The sequence below is a fragment of the Macaca thibetana genome, chromosome 14, assembly GCF_024542745.1.
Source record: "Macaca thibetana thibetana isolate TM-01 chromosome 14, ASM2454274v1, whole genome shotgun sequence".
NCBI classification, from domain to species: domain Eukaryota; kingdom Metazoa; phylum Chordata; class Mammalia; order Primates; family Cercopithecidae; genus Macaca; species Macaca thibetana.
The window spans coordinates 61,394,740-61,407,251 of NC_065591.1; the positions used below are offsets into that span (position 1 = coordinate 61,394,740).

The 12,512-nt window shown below is 39.0% G+C and overlaps 1 pseudogene; it reads right to left on the bottom strand.

Annotated features, from left to right (window-relative positions):
- Positions 1 to 382: 382 nt before the first annotated feature.
- Positions 383 to 1,350, bottom strand: LOC126935273 (olfactory receptor 52D1-like; annotated as a pseudogene).
- Between the last annotated feature and the right edge of the window lie 11,162 nt (positions 1,351 to 12,512).

Sequence of the window (12,512 nt, forward strand, 5' to 3'; positions counted from 1 at the left end):
TCAAAGTGATGGAATTCAAACTCAAATTCACTCCAAACCTATTTTTCACTTGGACTCACAGGAGAATATTCCTACCCTTAAATCCAGATGCCTCTGAAGACCAGGAATTTACTTTCTCCTTAGTAAGTCATACACACTTTTGAGACAAGTGTGAGAATATTATCACCTTTCTGGGGTATTCAGAGTTCCCTGAGGAGCCTCAGGAAAATAGTATGTTCAATGTGATCATTGATAGCGCTGATTCATCTCACTATTTCTCTTCCGTCCAGAGCTTCCTGCCATGTCAAACCATTCCTTTCACATCATCAGTGTCTGTCCATGTAAATGTATCTAGACAGCTATCCTACACTTTTTTTTTTAATCTCCAACTTCTGCTCAGAATTCATATTGATGTCTTCCCCAGGTGAAGCAGTTTTAGAAGTCAGCTCCAAATCTGCTTGGTTCTAGCTCCATAGATAATAGGATTGAGCACAGGAGGCACCAGCACATAGAGATTAGCCAGAAAGATGTGCACATGCTTGGGGACTTGGTGGTGACCAAAGCGGTGGGTGAGGAAGGAGAAGGCAGCAGGGATGTAGAAAACCAGGATGACTCCAATGTGGGAGCCACAGGTACTTAGAACTTTGTGCTGGGCATCACGAGATGGAAGATGAAAGACTACATGGAGGATAAAGCCATAGGAAATGGCAATGAGGATAGAATCCAGTCCCATGGCCAGCAGAGCCACAGTCAGCCATAGACAATATTGACGGTGATGTTGGCATAGGCCAGTCAGGCAATGCCCATATGCTCACAGTGTGTGTGTGTCATGACATGGTGACCACAGTAAGGGAGTTGCCTCAGCAAGAAGATGAAGGGGGAAACAATAGCCACACTATGGAATATCCCAACAAAGCCAATGCTGCCTATGACAGCATGGTTGAGAATGGTTGTATATCTTAATGGGTTACAGATAGCCACATATCTATCTAAGGCCATAGCAAGTAGAATCGAGGACTCCAGAGCATAGATAGAATGAACACAAAACATCTGGGCCAGACATCCACCAAAGGAAATCTCACCAGCAGGAAGCCACAAAATGGCCAGAATCTTGGGCACAGTGGTAGAACTGAGAGCCAGGTCTGTGAGTGAGAGAAGGCAGAGGAAGAGGTACATAGGTGCATGAAGAGCATTTTCCAAGGCAATGACCAGGATGAGGGCAGAATTTCCAGCCAGTGCTACAAGATACATACCACAGAAAGGGATGGCTATCCAGAATTGGGCAGCCTTCAGCCCTGGGATCCCTGTTGAGAAGAAGGTGTCTGGAAGATGGTAATCACTGAGGTTTGAATCTGGCATTCTTCCTGGCAAATGAAGGGCTCTTTCTGAGTAGTATTGTTATGATTGCCCTGTAACATCAGATATTTGGTTGATTTATATAAAACAAAGATCTTTCTGTGAAATAATCTTCTTTTGACTCAGAAAAAAATTTGTTTTTCACTTGTACAAGCATCTGAAATGACTACCACATGTAATTCGTTTTAAAACCTTCTGCTAACTTCTATATTGTACAATGATGTTTTGAGTTCTATATCCAAAGCACCAAGCTAAGTATTTATTAATCTTCTCAAACTGACCCTTCCAGGCTTGTCTCCCTCCACATCCTGTGCATCATTTATTGATCTCTAGTCCATCCACATCATGGGATATTTCTTACCTCTCATTCATGCCTTTTCTCCTACCTAGGGAGTGTCATTCCTTTATTTTCCTCTTCTCTATTAAGTTTTAATACAAATTTCCCTGTTTCTCAGAGGCCTTCCCTTTCTAAACCGGTCCTTGGCAATCTCCAATTTTGTATTTTTCCTACTTCCACTATCTTACAAAATTCTGTTGGGTTAGAACTATGTCTTTATGCAACCATAACCTCTACACTGCCCATGACTGTCTGTACCTAGACATTTTGATAACTTCAATAAAGACTAAATTCGGATCATTCTTAGTAACATGCCATTGATGTTTTGAATTAATGATATAATGATGTATTGACTTTTTTCTGTTATGTACCAAATATACACCAAATCACTTTTGTGTATGTATATATACACACGTACACACACACGTGTATATATATACATAATATATGTGTATGTATATATGTGTATATATACATATATGTGTATGTGTATATATATATTGATTTGTGACTTTGAACAAATCTCTTACTTCTCTGGGCATTCTCAATTTAGAAAGGGCAATGAATGTAGTCATTCTCTGATTTTCTGTCTGCTCACTATGTGGCATTGAAAAAAACTCCAAAGCCTTTTTGTGCCTTAGTTTGTGTGTGTGTGTATATATATCATATATGTGATACATATGATATGTATCATATATGTCATACATATCATATGTATCACATATATGATATATATATCATCTGAAGTGCCTATGAAGAGGCTAGGCAACCTAAATATGCTTTCATATCATGATTGAATATATACAGCAATTTGAGCATTCACATGGGTATACCAGAAGGAAGTGTGGAATAAATAAGATATGCTTGTTGAGGATACTGCACTCAACTATGGCAAAGTCAGCGTATAGTCCTCCAATTCACCAGTATAACGGCTGGATGTGAGGAGGTCAGATCATAATGGCACGTGCTATTAGAGGCAGATATAAAAAGTTAGGTATTCTGGATTTGCCACCCATAAAGGGACTAGAAGGGGATTCTGTTCTTGCTGTAGAGGGATAGCTAGTATTATACACATTGTCTCAATAACATGTATCCCTAAAAGAATTCTGAGTAGAAATGCCAGGAAATCTGAATTTTAGCCCTGATTCTGTAACATTATTGGTTTGTGACTTTGAACAAATCTCTTACTTCTCTGGGCAGTCTCAATTTAGAAAGGGCAATGAATGTAGTCATTCTCTGATTTTCTGTCTGCTTACTATGTGGCATTGAAAAAATTTCCAAAGCCTTTTTGTGCCTTAGTTTTTATCTTTAAATTGGGAATGACACTATCTGACCTAACTTCACAAAATTTTGTTGTTGACTAAAGATGACTATTCATGGAATTAAACATTTGTATACCCAGAATAATTCCTGTATTTTTTTCTAAAAAAATAAGATATTTATATTGTAACAACATATACTCTGGATAAAAGAGAGTACAGTTATCATTCACATCCCTAATCAATGAAAAGGCCAAGCCTAGAGAAGTGAACTGATGTAATTTAGCTCGTGAGGCATTTTATTTGCAGAACTATCGTTAGGTCTCATGTCTCCAGATTCAGAGTTTGGTGTTTTTGCCTCGCCCTACTGTCCTTTAATATGTCCAATACTTGAATTCCTCTCTCTTTCAAATTAGGTGAATATCTTATTTTTCTCTAACATCAATTCCTAGTGCTGCAGTATCTTTACTCATTATCTGAGCTCCAAAGAGGTGGAATTAGGGAGTCCCCTTTATTTGCATTAAGGTTTGTTTTTTTTTTTTGGTAAGAACAGGAGACATCTTATTGATTCCTACCATAACAGAGCACCTAGGACTGCAATACAAAGAAACACATACATATTTTACTGCAGCGAAGATAACTGATGACTGATGGTGTTTAGGAAGTTATGAGACAAAAGATATAGAGCAAAGAAAAAGTTATTGGCATCAGCTGGTGCAGGGCTGTACTATAGGTTCCTATCTAGCCCAGATGCTCAGCTCATCTGCCTTCCTACCCTCTGCTTTAGTTTAAAATGCAGAAGAGAGACGGGAAACAATGATTAACGCAGGGGAGGGGAAGCCCATTGTGGGCTGTGTGGATGTCTTAGGCAAAATTAGAAGATAAAGAGCTGCTTGTGGCTGCTTAATCTCAGAAATGAGTCAAGAAGTTTCCAGAGACGCTCTCCCAAAGCAGAATCTATCATTTTCTTGTCAAATGCCCCCACATTTCTTCCCTCTCCTCCTCCTCGGGTCTCCAATAACCCAATAGTACTTAGTGGGCACATACCATGGAGCAGTCACTGTGTGGAACTGGGATAATAGCAATGAACAAGCAGACAAAAATCCCTGCCATGAAAGAGTTTAGGTTTTAGCAAAGGCAGATAAATAGCAAACAAAATGCACAAGTAAAATATATGTTAGATAATGATAAGATAGTCTAGATCCTTAGGCCACAGAAGGGACTTTGGCTTTCACTCTGAGTTGGAGGGGGATGCTTAAGGGAGAAATCACATTGCTGGTGATCTGCAAGTTCAGACTCAAATTCATTGCTCAGCCCAAGCAGAGTCCATCAGGTGCTGAGGCTGATGGCACCAGGGACACAAAGCTGAAGAACTGGAGAAACAATTAACACATTTTTATGGGAAAGATACATCTATTTCTAGAGCTCTTACTATTATAACTTCTAAACATTGCCTCAATTCTTGATATTATTACTGTGAACCTTCTTTTTGATGCACTTAAAAAATGTGAGAGGAAGGTTATTTTTATGTCATATGTGCTTTGGTAAAATTTTGTAGGATTTGTGTTCTGTGCATTCTTTCATCCTTTTTCTTTTGCTGGACTAAGAGTGAAGGGGAGAACAGCAGAGATCTACCTTCTGTTACTTTTGGTCAGGGTGGGGGGCTATGATGAGAAATCTGCTTCTGACTTCTTTTTTGAAATCATAGAGTACCATATTCTTTGCAGATTATGTAGATGATGTGCTTTTCATTGCCAGAGAAAGAGTAGGCAGTCTGTATAGTGCCAGTTTGTCAAACCTGAAAATGCTAAAATCAACCAAAAACCTATAAAGCTATGAAGAATATTAATATTGTATAGCATCTATTGGAGCAGAAAAACTTTTTTAAAAGGCAGGTTTATTCTTACATTGCCCATAAGAATATTTTGAAATAATACATACATAATGTTTATTTAGCCAGAGGCAAGATGATACTGTGGTAATACCACCGGGTTTGTTGTTCAAAGACAAGGGCCAAGGCCCAGGTTTGCTGCTTCCTGGCTTTGTGTCCTTGGGCAGGTCGTTTAACCTCTCCCACCAGTAAACCCAAGAAAACAAGTCCTCCTCTACTTCTTACAGAAATATTGGGAAGATCAAGTAAACACATGTCTTTGTGAAGTACATAAAATTAGATATTATCATAATGCATTGCATTGATATTTTTAGTGACGACACTAGATGGTTTTGGGCTCAGCATTGGCACTGGCCTGTGATAATAGGGGAAAGAAGCTTAGAAGATAGAGTTTAGACAGCTGGAGTCACTACCATATTCTTTTCTCCTTTCTTTCTGGCCTATTCTTGCCCTCTAAGGAAGATTTAAAATAACTGTTGTAAGATAACTGCTACTCTGTGATTATCTAAGGATGTGTGGACCAGAAAGATTGAGGCAGGAGCAGGTCCCATTTGTTTCCCTTTAGAAAACAGTGGGAAATGGATATTGAGCTTGAGTATCATTTAGGTTCACAATACAGGCATCCTTCCTAACTTGTTTCAGGATCCTGAGTCTGGGTCCCCATCTTAGACCTAGATGCCAATAACTTAGCTGTGAGTTCATTCACTGAACATATTGTTGAGGAATCTGATTTCAAGAACTTACCTGCATAAGAGACATGCGTTGGCAGGTGGAGCATGCAGAGGTTGGACCTCGGTGTAAAGGCGTGTGTATGGGGGTGAAGCTGTGTGGGAGAGAGTGTGATGGTGCAGTGGCTTTGGCAAGAGGTGTGTATCTGGATGCAAAGTTTTGTTTAGGGAAGTGAAAGCTGTGCTTCTCTGCAGGTTCAAGGGAGTGTGGTATGAGAGAGTGGAGGGTCTGAATGTGTAATTCGTGTTGAAATGTCTTGTCCTTTCTCAGTTTTCTGGGCTAAATAAATGTCTTCCGTTTAGCTCTGCATTTCTGCTTCCTTTAGTCAAGGGGATTGGTAAATGGGGTTATTTATTGACTCTTTCTGTGATGTGCAGGTGTGAAAACTCAGGTGGCATCCCCTAAGGATTTGATCTGTGGTCCATCTATTGAGGAAAAGAGAAGAAGCGGTTGATAATTGAGAAAAAAAATGAGCAAGTGAAATTTTCTGAGTTTTCAAGGAAATTTGAAATTAAACACCTAGCCTGTCTTTTCCTCTATTCTGATCTCTTACTTTTTCACTTCTTTCCTTGTCTTCTTTTTCTCTTCTTTTTACTTCTATGAGTCTCTTTAAATTTCCAGTCATTGTGTGTCCACCACAATTCCGTGCTCATGGGATGTTGGAAAAGATTTATCTGAATGGTGCAGCAAATAATGGTGGTGCACACATATATACACACTTATACCATTGCACTTCACTTACAAACTCATGTTCCAAGAGAAAAAGAAGAATTTTGTGACGATGATACCAGAGTACTAAGCAAAGCTTAGGACCCTTCTGAGCATGGCTTACTGTAACTGCCCTGGTATGTACCACTGAAGGCAGTCCTTTTAGAAAATGACATCAATGCTCTAGCCAGATCCCTTCATATCCTATGACGTTACCTATTCATCAAGTCCTTGCACCAAGGGTCACATCCAGAAAAGTTTCCTCTCAGGGTTAATTACTTCTCTTTCTTGACTTAAGAGTACTGTACTCTCTTCTCTTCTCAAATTAATTTGAAACCAGTGGACTTCAAAATTTTTATGTGGAAATTCCCTAAAGAATTTTCAAAACACTACATGCTGCTTTAAAAATTTTAAGTTGGAATATAAAAATTATGGTTAAAAGTTTAAATGTAGAACAGGATGTAATTTCCAGTATATTGTAAATATTGACATTTTAACATGAAACTCACATATATATTTTAAATGTCTCCTATAAAAACTTTCTACTCTAGCAATTTCTAACTTGCCATTGTTCATTAAAAATACATGAACAAGTTTTTCTTAACTGTCAGAAATGTAATATTATTGCTTTATCTCATAGTTGGTTCATTACCCCAGATATTTCTTTTTTCCTTAAATATATCATTATAGTCAATCTCTCTTACTTATAAATAATATGTATAAAAATTGGGATTAGTTTTATTTCCTATAACTGTAGGCTCAAAATGTTAAAATGTTTTGTTATTGAAATTATTATAAGGATTCATTAATGAGGGCCATATGAAAAATCCTTACATTTTATAAATTATTAAACATAGGCCTAAGGTTTTTGGAAATACATATCTTAATGACATTGATAGAATTTTCTGTTTTCTCCCAAATTACTTAATGTATCCATAAGACAATATGGATGGAATGAGACAGATTTTACAATCCTCATTCTTAATTTTACCTATAAAAATTTAAACTCTGAGAACACTTATTTACATAACTAACTTAGTTGAGAATGGGAAACTTTCATTTATGCAATGTAGGAATTATAGCATAATTGAGAGTAACTGCTGTAATCAGCAACAGTCTTAAGAAAGGAGGTTCTGGTCATATGAAATGCAGAGAAGGATACTCACAGAGCTGGGGCCCAGACCTTTGGTGCGAGGTCTCAGCCAGGTGGTGCTGATATATGTCAGGGACATGATGAAGTTGGTTAAAAGTAGGGGAGGAATAGAAAATGTAAACTGGAACCAACTGCTTCCATTAGATTAATGGCTGTTGCTGAGGACAAAACAGGTACTTGCATGACACTAACAGAAAAAAAAATGTGAACAGGAAAAGCAAATCTCTTTTTTTTTTCATAATTGAGATTTTATTGGTTGAGGATCAGTATGGACATTTCAATTTGTACACAATTCTTAACATACATACTGAAAATCTAAAAAGCCATGTATTGTAATTCTTTTTTTTAAAGTTATTCCAGTGACTTTCCAGCTTAGAATTTGGAAGCAAATTGTCCTTAAGAGGCTATCGAGTACCGGCATCTTCACATGTTGATAAGCTGTTACATACGTCCCACCAATTCACAACTGAATAGCATGTACACTACATATTCAGATTTTTAATCTTTCACAGCACAGTAACCAAGTTATTAGGAAAACAGGACTACCGCAACCAAAGATGTTACAGAGTGCACACAGTTCTGACAGGGAGAGCCATGATCAAGGAGTGGTTTTCTTTAGGAAACAAGTCTACCAAAAAACAACATAGAAGTAATTTAAAATGTTCAAGACATTAAATGCAGGACTGACTCCATATTGTCATTTAATATGCATTGTATTATAGGATATAAAAACTAACCCCCCATCTATGGAAGGTTAAGATGACACCAAAGACAGTCAAAGCCTCCCGTAATTCAATAACCCACACTATTTTCTGGTTGTACCAAAAAATAAACAACCAGCAAATGATTTCACCTCTTAAATAAAGCATTTACACTTAGAAGATGGGATGAGGTGGGATTCCCTCCTTCTTATAAATGTTTCTAGAGCTACTAAAAAACTTGCATTTACAAAATAGTTGATAAAAATATTCCTCTGGATTGTACAAGAAAGAGAGGCAAGGACCACTGATAAGACATGGTATGTGGTATTAATCAGGCTTGGCTTCTTTCTCTCTTGTTTCTTCAGAGGTTGGACTCTCCTTAGTTTTCACTTCTCTGTTTTCTGCAGATAAATGTTCTTTAGTTTCTTGGTTAGCCACTGTGGCCTCTTTTCCTTTTGCTCCCCGTTTCCCTAAATATCCTGAAGAGTTTTTTCCAACTTGGTTCCATTCTCCCTGTCACTTTCAGGTACACCAATCAAACATAGGTTTGGTGTTTTCACATAGTCCCATATTTCTTGGAGTCTTTGCTTATTACTTTTCATTCTTTTTTCTCTAATCTTGTCTTCACACTTTATTTCATTAAGTTGATCTTCAATCTCTGATATCCTTTCTTCTGCGTGATTGACTTGGCTGTTGATACTTGTGTATGCTTCACAAAGTTCTCTTGCTGTGTTTTTCAGCTCCATCAGGTCATTTATTTTCTTCTCGAAACTGGTTATTCTAGTTAGCAATTCCTCTAACCTTCTTTCAAAGTTCTTAGCTTCCTTACAGTGGGTTAGAACATGCTCCTTTAGCTTGGAGGAGTTTGTTATTAGCCACCTTCTGAAGCCTAATTCTGTCAATTTGTCAAACACATTCTCCATCCAGTTTTGTTCCCTTGCTGGTGAGGAGTTGTGATCCTTTCGAGGAGAAGAGGCATTCTGGTTTTTGGAATATTAAGCCTTTTTGTGCTGTTTTTTCCTCATCTTCATGGATTTATCTACCTTTGGTCTTTGATGTTGGTGACCTTCGAATGAGGTTACTGGATGGAGTCCTTTTTGTTGATGTTGATGCTATTCCTTTCTGTTAGTTTTCCTTCTAACTGGCCCCTCTGCTGCAGGTCTGCTGGAGTTTGCTGGAGGTCCACTCCAGACCGTGTTTGCCTGGGTATCACCAGTAGAAGCTGCAGAACAGCAAAGACTGCTGCCTGTTCCTTCCTCTGGAAACTTCGTCCCAGAGGGGCACCCTCCAGATGCTAGCTGGAGTTCTTCTGTGTGTATGAGGTGTCTGTTGATCCCTGCTGGGAGGTATCTCCCAGTCAGGAGGCATAGGGGTCAGGGACCCACTTGAGGAGGCAGTCTGTTCCTTAGCAGAGCTCGAACGCTGTGCTGGGAGATTCGCTGCTTCCTTCAGAGCCAGCAGGCAGGGGTGTTTAAGTCTGCTAAAGCTGTGCCCACAGGCACCCCTTCCCCCAGGTGCTCTGTCCCAGGGAGATGGGGGTTTTATCTATAAGCCCCTGACTGGGGCTGCTGCCTTTCTGCTGCCCTGCCCAGAGAGGAGGACTGTAGAGAGGCAGTCTGGCTGCAGCAGCTCTGTATAGCAGTGGGCTCCACCCAGTTCAAACTTCCCTGTAGCTTTGTTTACACTGTGAGGGCAAAACCGCCTACTCAAGCCTCAGTATGACGGATGCCCCTCCCCCTGCCAAGCTTGAGCATTCCAGGTCAACTTCAGACTGCTGTGCTGGCAGCAAGAATTTCAAGCCAGTGGATCTTAGCTTGCTGGAGTCCATGGGGCTGGGAACCACTGAGCTAGACCACTTGGCTCCCTGGCTTCAGCCCCCTGTCCAGGGGAGTGAATGGTTCTGTCTCCCTGGCATTCCAGGAGCCACTAGGGTATGAAAAAAAACTTCTGCAGCTAGCTCAGTGTCTGCCCAAACAGCCACCGAGTTTTGTGCTTGAAACCCAGGGCCCTGGTGGCCTAGGCACCCAAGGGAATCTCATGGTCTGTGGGTTGTGAAGACTGTGGGAAAAGCGTAGTATGTGGGCTGGAGTGCATCATTCTTCAGGGCATGGTCCCTCATGGCTTCCCTTGGCTAGGGGTAGGGAGTTCCCAGACCCCTTGTGCTTCCTAGGTGAGGCGACACCCCACCCTGCTTTGGCTTGCCCTCTGTGCACTGTACCCAGTGTCTAACCCGTGCCAGTGAGATGAACCAGATACCTCATTTGGAAATGTAGACATCACCTGCCTTCTGCATTGATCTCACTGGTAGCTGCAGTCTGCAGGTGTTCCTATTCGGCCACCTTGCCAGCCACTGCTTCCACTTTTGCAGGAGCAGGTTTAGCAGACAACCGCACTGATCTCCTCCTGGGCTCTTCCTTGGCATTTCCTTTGGTGGAGCTGACATTCCTTTTGGGCATTCTGGCAGCTGGGAGGGGGTGTGTTGGGTACCTGTGGCCAAGGTGCACTGAGAGCCTTCACGAAGGTGGGCTGCTTCGTTGCTGCCACTCCTCCCGCCACCCGAGCTGCTGAAACCCACATCAGGGGTGGTGGGAGAACCAGCAGGAAAAGCAAATCTCTTATCCTTCATTCAGCTTTCCAGTCTCCCTCACTGCCTCCTGCTGGCAGAGCCCAACAGGCCAACAGCCCAACTGGCAAAGAAAAAATGCAGTCCCAGCCTCAGCATCATAAAAGCAGTGCATAGAAATGTGGTTTTAGAACAGAGAGGCAATAGCATAAAATTCAGCATGTAATCCTTTGGTACATTTATATACAAGCATGCACTATAACTTGTATCATATTATAGGATTGAGTAAATATGAATTATGTATAAAAATTAGAAACCAATTCATTTTGTTAGACCTCACAATAAATTTTTTCTTTATTAATATAAGAGAAAATTACATATTGCTAAGAAAATAGAAAACATTTTTACAAGATTAAATATCAAAATTGACTACAGTTTGAAAATATTTTATGAAAACACTTGATAGAAATAAGTTTTAATTGACTAATTCATAGCTTTTTAAATGCTTATCCTCTCTAAAAAGCATACAAACATGCATATGACATAAATTTTTTGTTTGTAAGAGCCATCTCATAAATTTTGAAAAATATGATAGTCTTTTGAAACATTTCAACTATATTTACAATTACTAAATATAATCTTTCAACTGTTTAGAGGTTTGTTTCTTTCTAGTAACTACCTATCCGAATGATAAATACTAAATTACAACTTCAAAAATGTCCTTAAGTTAAACATCTAAAAACAGTGTTTAGTATATGAATGTTTCTTCATCTTTCATAAAATTCTTCTTTAATAACTTTGACTTATTTTAATTTAGGGCAAGACTGAGAGAGGCAAAACTATCCCCACTGGCTTATTCTTCATAATATATTTCAGTGCAGAACATTCAAACATTGCCAAGGTACTTTGGTCTAAGACAATACGTTGTTCTTAAAATAAATATAAGAAAGACAGGGAAAGCAAGCTCTAGGCAAGTATATAGTAATTTTATTAATCATTAAATAGGCTTGCTCTAGGAATTGGAATTGTTTCTTTGCTTGTTGACTAGAAAGGGCAATGCACTAGATGAGAAAATTAAGATACATGAAGTTTATTGATTTTTTTAAATCACAGATTTTCTACTACTATGTTTGTAATTATAACTTTAATAAAGTAAGAATCATAAAAAACTGATCTTTTTCTACCAGAGATGGTATACCTGGCAGTTTAGACTTTCTTCTTTCTTTATAGTAGTGCTTTAGTTTCTAACCTGGATAAGTATCACCAATCCCTTATCACTGGTACTATTGAATACTAAATTAGCTGGCTAGGGCTGCCATCACAAAATATCACAGGTGGCATAGCCTAAACAACAGAAATTTGTTTCTTACCATTCTGGAGACTTGCAGTCTTAAGTCAAGGTTTGGCAGGGTAGGGTTTCTTGGCTTACAGAAGGCTACTTTTTTTCTTAGCCTTTCCTTTGTGGAATGTAAGGAGTGAAGTCTCTGGTGATCTTCTTATAAGAACACTAACCTTACAAAGCCAAGGTCCTACCCTATGACTTCACTTCACTTAAATTACTTCTTAAAATCTCTATCTCCAGTTATAGCTAACTTTGGTGACTACCTAAATGAATGTAGGGGATAATGAGAGAAATACATGCAGAATGAAACCCAGAAATTTTTTTTTTTGTTTAATGGACTATAAAAATCATGCCATTTATTGAGAAAAGGAAACTAGAAAGAAGACAAGTTGACTTTAAAGTTTCTATGAAATAGCTAATTATAGGTAACAAACAGTTCTTTGAAAAAAAAATTAGAACTAAAGATATAGATTTGAGAATCATCAGTGTGTCAG